At 35.8% G+C, this 7999-nt stretch overlaps 1 pseudogene; it reads left to right on the top strand.

Moving 5' to 3' along the window:
• The first annotated feature begins 1927 nt into the window (after positions 1–1927).
• Positions 1928–3257, top strand: LOC124462093 (annotated as a pseudogene).
• The last annotated feature ends 4742 nt before the right edge of the window (positions 3258–7999 follow it).

Consider the following 7999-nt stretch of genomic DNA (forward strand, 5'->3'; position numbering starts at 1 on the left):
TGACTAGAATTACAATCAGCCACACGCGTTGTGGGAAAAACACTTGTAATTGTAAACTAACCCAAACGATCACGACGGCAGGATGTCAAGTGGCCGACGCCGTGCCCAAAATAATAATAATTTTTCAACCCCCGAATGCGTGGGTGTGAGTTGTACTAGAATAAGATCTCCTTAAGAACAATTGTTACCTCCTAGAGCCTAAGATTTCCTATATAAACTCCGTACTTTAGTAAATAAAATCAGTTCATATTTTGAATTCAACGAATGAAGATTGGGTTATTTCCTTCTCTCCGGGAATCCCTATTCAGTATATGTATATGTATATGTATATGTATATGTATATGTATATGTATATGTATATGTATATGTATATGTATATGTATATGTATATGTATATGTATATGTATATGTATATGTATATGTATATGTATATGTATATGTATATGTATATGTATATGTATATGTATATGTATATGTATATGTATATGTATATGTATATGTATATGTATATGTATATGTATATGTATATGTATATGTATATGTATATGTATATGTATATGTATATGTATATGTATATGTATATGTATATGTATATGTATATATGTATATGTATATGTATATGTATATGTATATGTATATGTATATGTATATGTATATGTATATGTATATGTATATGTATATGTATATGTATATGTATATGTATATGTATATGTATATGTATATGTTTATGTATATGTTTATGTATATGTATATGTATATGTATATGTATATGTATATGTATATGTATATGTATATGAAAATATATTTTACAAATTACACTACGGCTTAGGAAAAATAATGAATATAGTAAAAATTAAAAATTAAAAATAATTATTATAAGCCAAGTAAGATATTCATAATTTTTTCTCTATACAGGTTCACAAATCTTCAAGTATAATGGACTCCTTCAAGAATCTTGTACCACAATATGCCACAGTCATACGTGCTGGGAAATTAAAACTATTCCAGCAGAGGAACTTGTTTTGGGAGATATCGTAGATGTAAAATTTGGAGACCGCGTTCCGGCTGATATACGTATTTTGGAATCGCATGGACTCAAGGTTGATAACTCATCGCTAACAGGTGAATCGGAACCGCAGATTCGATCTTCAGAGTTTACACATGAAAACCCTTTGGAAACAAAAAACTTAGCCTTTTTCTCAACAAACGTAATCGAAGGTACCTGTCGTGGTGTAGTTATAGCTACTGGGGATAATACTGTAATGGGAAGAATAGCCAACTTGGCCGCCGGCTTAGATGATGTTCAGTCACCTATATCAAAGGAAATTCAACAATTTATTTTATTTATTACTATATTTGCATCAATTTTGGGCCTTACTTTTTTTGTAATATCCCTAATGCTTGGATACGCCTTTATAGATGCTGTCGTTTTTCTCATAGGAATTATAGTGGCTAATGTACCTGAGGGTCTGCTTGTTACAGTCACAGTCTGTCTTACTCTAACAGCGAAACGAATGGCATCCAAGAATTGTCTTGTTAAAAATTTAGAAGCTGTAGAGACCTTGGGCTCAACCTCTACAATTTGCTCTGATAAAACTGGTACACTTACTCAAAATAGAATGACAGTGGCACACTTGTGGTACAATCAGATCATAATAGAGTCTGATACTACCGAAGTCATTTTAAGGCAATCCATTTTAATTCTCGATGCCTCTTTTAGTGCACTGTTACAATGTGCTGCGTTATGTAATGCAGCTGAGTTTAAGGGGGGCCAAGACGGAGTACCGACAGTAAAAAAAAGATGTAAATGGCAACGCATCAGAAGCAGCATACTTAAATTTGCCGAAACTGTGTATGGTAGCGTAGCTACGGTAAGACGTAACCATGTCAAGTTGACGGAAATACCATTTTAATTCACTAAAAAAAATATCAGGTGTCAGTCCATGCAATAGACAACAATGACGGTTACTTTATAGTACAAATGAAGGGAGCCCCTGAGAGAATATTGGAGCGGTGCAGCACTATGATAACTCATGGTAATACATTAGAGTTAAATACATTCTTCAAAAATGATTTTTGAGGAAGCTTATATGAAAATGGGTGGAATGGGCGAGCGAGTCTTAGGGTTCGCAGATCTTGTTCTGCTAAAAGAACAGTATCCAAAAATTATGAGTTTACAAACCGAGCCGCCAACTTTCCTATAAAAAATCTTCGGGTTTCTTGGACTTATCTCAATGATAGATCCCCTCGAGCAGCTGTTCCAGATGCTGTTTCCAAATGCCGTTCGGCAGGAGTTTCGTGTTATTATGGTAACAGGGGATCACCAATTACAGCAAAAGCAATCGCTCGGAGTGTGGGAATAATAACAAAGCCGACTGCAGAAGATATTGCTAAGCAAAGTGGGCTACCAGTAAGTCAAGTAGATCCACGACAACTGCTTCAATTGTCGTACATGGAGGAGAATTAAGAGATATGAAAGGCGAGGACTTAGACGCTGTTATATACTATCATAATGAAATTGTATTTGCAAGAACTTCACCCACAACAAAAGCTTATCATTGTAGAAGCCTGTCAAAGGCGTGGCGAAATTGTTGCTGTAACAGGTGATGGAGTTAACGATTCACCAGCTTTTAAAGAGAGCTGATATTGGTGTTAGCTATGGGAATCGCTGGATCTGATGTGTCAAGCAAGCGGCTGATATGATTTTACTGGACGATATACTTTGCCCTATTGTGGTTGGAATAGAAGAAGGACGAATTATATTTGATAACCTGAAAAAGTCGATTGCTTATACCTTGACATCAAATCTTCCCGAAATTATGCCTTATTTGTTTCGTTGTTTTTGACATACCCTTGCTCTAGGTACTCTTGCAATTCTCTGCATTGATATCGGGACTGACATGTTACCAGCGATATCCCTTGCTTATAGAAAGCGAATCTGATATAATGTCTCGACTGCCAAGGGATCCATATGACGACCGTCTGTAAATAAAAAGTAAGTTATTCAGAACATATCTTAAATTTTCTAAACTATATCCATGTGGAAAAGTAAATTTTACATATATTAATTTTCAGAACATCCCAAAAATCTTCTCTAATTTTCTCTTTTGTTTGATTGTCCACTTGACCGAGCCGCAGATATGTTTGCAACTTACTTAAATCGTACACAATATGTGTTTATTTGTGCACCAAATATTTCTTTATTTTTAAGTCATTCAAAAAAATTAATATTTATAGGAGAATTTTTCCCCCTGTAAATAAATATACTAACCGACCACGTTTTTATACCATTGCAAAAAGAGTATATTAATTTTGGTCAGAAGTGTGCAACGCATAGAAGGAGTATTTTCGACCAAGAAGAACTAGGTGAACTAAGCAAAGAATATATAGACATATTTGCGGTACAAGCAGAAAAAATCTACAAATATCTAAAATTTCTACAAAAATAAAGTAAATACTATAGAAATATCGATAGGAGATCTGGTACTTTTAAGGAATGAATCAGGACATAAGCTAGAATAGATCGGGCCCTAAAAGATAGTATAGATAGAAAAATAATAACTGCGAAATAGATAAAAATTTTAACAACAAGAATAAATAAACAAAGTAAAAGGTCATTTAAATAGTGTATTAAAATATAATTCCGCATAAAATATATAGATCACTATATAATATAGTAGTCCAATCCGAGAGAGTTTCATACTTTATTTCATCCAAGTAATAAAAAGCCTTCTGTGAGTTACAAACATATGAAAATGACTAAGCAGTCAATGTTCGGAATTCATCGAGTAAACATTAAGTACCGATATTCTGTGTTCGGAATTTACCGAGAAAACATCAACAGCCAATTTTAATCCATAAGTCAGAACTCGGTGTATAGGAAGAACGCGTAGGACCATTGTATAAAAGGACTTCTAACCAAGGAATGACCGTTATTCCTAGCACTGTCATGTGCCAAGCCATCAGACAACCCAATATTCGCGTCTTCTTTGCCTTTTTATAGGCTGCTTTGCTACATTACTTTCTGGCTACTTATTTTTGCTGTTGATAATTCATTGAATTTTGAGTATATATATCTATATTCCATAAAGTATATATAATTTTGATCAGCATCTACAGCCGAGTTAATATTGTCATGTCCGTCGGTCTGTATCTCCCGTTTTTTTCTACCTTATGCAATCACTTTGGCACACTTAAAGTTCATACTAATTTCCAGCAAAATCCCAAATATATCAAAAGTCGGACCAAAAAGAGTCGAGTTATGCATATAAACATTTTAAAATGCATATGTTTAAAATGAAATATTTGCTTTACTGGTGTATGGTATACCTAAGTCGGCGAGACGACTTACAAGTCTAAACGATCGACCACTCTGTCAAATTTGGTATTTTGCTAGATATTAGTATTAAATTTAAGTGTGCCTTGATTGCATGAGGTAAAAAAATACGGGAGATAATCAAGTTTTTCAAATTACGGGGGCGGAAAAGGGCGTGGAAATTTTTATACATACAAAATGTGTGCATTTACTAAGCGAATATACATACCAAATATGGTGTCTCTAGCTAGAATAGTTTTTGAGATAAACGCTTTTTTTAAATTGCGGGGCGGAAAGGGGCGTGGCAAAAATTTGAAATAAACTTGATCACTCTACTACTACACGAGTCTACATAAAAATTTGGTGCTCTAGCTCTTATAGTCTCCAAGATCTAGGTGTTCATACGGACAGACGGACAGACGGACAGACGGACGGACGGACGGACAGACGGACATGGCTAGATCGACTCGGTTGTTGATCCTGATCAAGAATATATATACTTTGTGGGGTCGGAGATGCTTCCTTCTGCCTGTTACATACATTTTTGGCGACTTTAATATACCATTTCACCCTATGGGTGTATGGTATAATAACTTACTAGAGCCAAAAGTGCTCAGATTGGAAGACATCTACCAAAGGGCTCATAGTCGGTGATTGTTCACTCTACACCTTAATGGAAAAGAACAACAAATACAAGAAAATCATTTAGTGCAATTATTTCAGAATTGGCGAAGACGCATGCTTTAAATTAGACGTCATTGAGCATAATGGGCGCTCCGCATCTTTTGGCACACAGGGTGCTACATATTGGTCTAAATTAGACGTCTAAATTAGACGTCATGGAGCCATAATAGGCGCTCTGCATGCTTTGGGCGGCACACAGGGGGCTGCATGTTTTGTACGGTGCATAACGTCATGGGCGTCACACAGGATGCTACCGATGTTAGTGCTACACAAAACCATGCAATTTTAACTACAACAGGAATACTTGATAACTACGAAACCTTCCCTCATAAGTATCAGGGTGATTCTGATAATGTTAATGTGGACAATATCCACATTACATATAATTATGGACATATGCAGTCATAGACATATCCAGTCATAGAATTTAGAGGTGGGAAAACTATCGATGGCACTATCGACACTATCGATGGTTGAGTACTATCGAGTCGAACTATCGATGGTCATGCAGTACCGATAGTGTATCGATAGTGCCTTGATAGTGTCATTAAAAGTTGTGAAATAAATTCCGCGTTTTGAAAAAGTGGCGTCGCTTGGCTGGTGAAAAATTTTCTTGCTTTCAATTACAAAACAAAAACATAATTTTAAAGAAATGGATCGCTTCTCCAAATGGGTAATAAAAATAAGAGTAGTTGAAGCAATTTCAAAGCAACTATTAATATGTGTGTTTTATAATAGGCAAACGCCGCAATTCGAAAGAAACATGCGATTGCAGCTCATCGGAATCGGAAAAGAGCTCTGCGGCTACAACCTCTAGCCATAAATTGAAAAAGAAAACAAAAATATCTGATGTGTGGAATTACTTTAAAAGATCAGATGATAAAAAATTTGCGAAGTGCTTAAATTGTGAAAAGGAGTACAAGACAAGCGGAAATACGTCCAACTTGCGGGATCACCTGAAAAGGTTTCATCCTAGTTTAAGGGACGATGAAAGGAACTCCGCTAATTATGGAGATCAGGGTGACAGCATATTATCCACCAGCAGCAGCTGCCGATCAAGTATGAGATCTTTAGATTCATACATTAAAAACTCTGTCCTGTACGATTCCAACTCATCGCGAAAAAAAATTATTGATAAAACTTTAGCGGAGATGGTTGCCTTGGACGTACAACCGTATAGCATAGTAGAGGATCGTGGATCGAGTCAGCAAAATTATGGATGCCAGGTACAAGCTGCCAAGTCGCCGTCATTTACAAAGTGTGCTGATGATGGATTTATTTAAAGAAACTGCGGCAAAGCTTTCAACCATTCTAGAAGAAGTTTCTAGTGTTGCTGTTACGTGTGACATATGGTCGTCACGTGCCAACATAAGTTTTTTAACAGTGACTAGCCACTTTATTTATGAGTTCACTCTTAAAACAGCTTCATTGGCAACAAGAAAGCTATTGGATGCCACGAACCATTCAGCTCAAAATATTTCGAATACTTTGCAAGAAGTTTTAAATTCTTGGGGTTTGTTTGACAAAACTGAGTGTATTGTCACGGAAATGCCAGCTCCATGATCGAAGTTGCGAGCTGTTAAAGATTCGTAACATTCCCTGCTTTGCTCACACGTTAAATTTGGTTGTTCAAGACGGTCTAAATTTCGACGATGACGAAAAAACAATGGCAATAATTTCAAAATGTAAAGCAATTGTAAAATTTTTCAAAAAAGCACTATTGCTAATGAAAAGTTTAAGATGGCGCAAGAAAAGTTTGGGTATTCACTTTTACAAGAAACTCCAACTAGATGGAATAGTTTTTTTATATGTTTCAAACGAATACTGGCGACCCATGATGAAATTGCAGTAGTACTATTGTCTACATCCAATGCACCACTCCCATTTCAAGCGAGGAAATTGATGTTTTGAAGGACATGGAAAAAATTACTTACAGTATTTGAAGAAGTTAGCAAAAGAATATCTGGTGGGAAATATGCTACGATTTCGCTTATAATTCCCTTGACAGATGTACTTATTCGTAAAACGCATACTATTTCTTCGTCACTGTTTTATTAGATTCAATCGTAAAACGTTTATCGCCATATGAAAAAAAAACTGCGACGAGAATGGCGACAATTTTAGATCCCCGATTTAAAAAGATTGGGTTTCAACATATGTCAAATGCCGAACAAGCTGCACATTGTTTCGAAAACGAGTTGACGGCTTTAAAGAACAAAGATAGTTCAAATGACACAAATGTGGAACCCATCTCAACAAATAAGGACCCGCTTTCGACTACATTGGGAACAAAGCTCGTTCCATGGCTAGAAACACGACGCGATCGGATGCTATCATTGCGAAGAGGCAGTATTTGGAAAGGCCCTTAAGCCAACAAGATGTTGATCCCCTATTATGGATGAAAGTAAATTATAAAATTTTAAATATCAATATCCAAAAATTAATTTGTTCTCATTAATATTTTTCTTAGGTTAACCAGACGGACTTTCCTGCAATAAAAACGTTGATGTTAAAAATACTTTTGCATTCCGGCCACTTCTGTCCAGTCAGAGCGGGTATTCAGCAAGGCAGGGCAAATAGTATCAGACCGCATAACACGTCTAAAGGAGGAGAATGTGAACATTTTGTTATTTTTAAACCAAAATCTTTGGCTTACTTCCTCGGAAACCACCGAATAAGCGACGTAAAACATATATATGTACATATAAATAATTAAAAACATTAAAACTAAGTTTTTGAAAAATTAATTTTAGTTGTTTTATGTAGGTCACTATCGAGGCACTATCGATGGCACTATCGAGGCACTATCGATGGTTTGGTAAAAAACTATCGCCGCTATCGATGGTGCCGACTATCGATAGTTTCCCACCTCTAATAGAATTATGGACCTGGCGCAATTTAGTGGTAGGGCAGAAGATTGGCCAGTATTTAAGCAATGTTCATTGAATCTTCCGCTGCTTATGGTTATCCTCAATTGTAAAATGTAATACGTTTACAGCA

This window comes from Drosophila willistoni, unplaced genomic scaffold (genome assembly GCF_018902025.1).
Source record: "Drosophila willistoni isolate 14030-0811.24 unplaced genomic scaffold, UCI_dwil_1.1 Seg880, whole genome shotgun sequence".
Taxonomy (NCBI): Eukaryota; Metazoa; Arthropoda; class Insecta; order Diptera; family Drosophilidae; genus Drosophila; species Drosophila willistoni.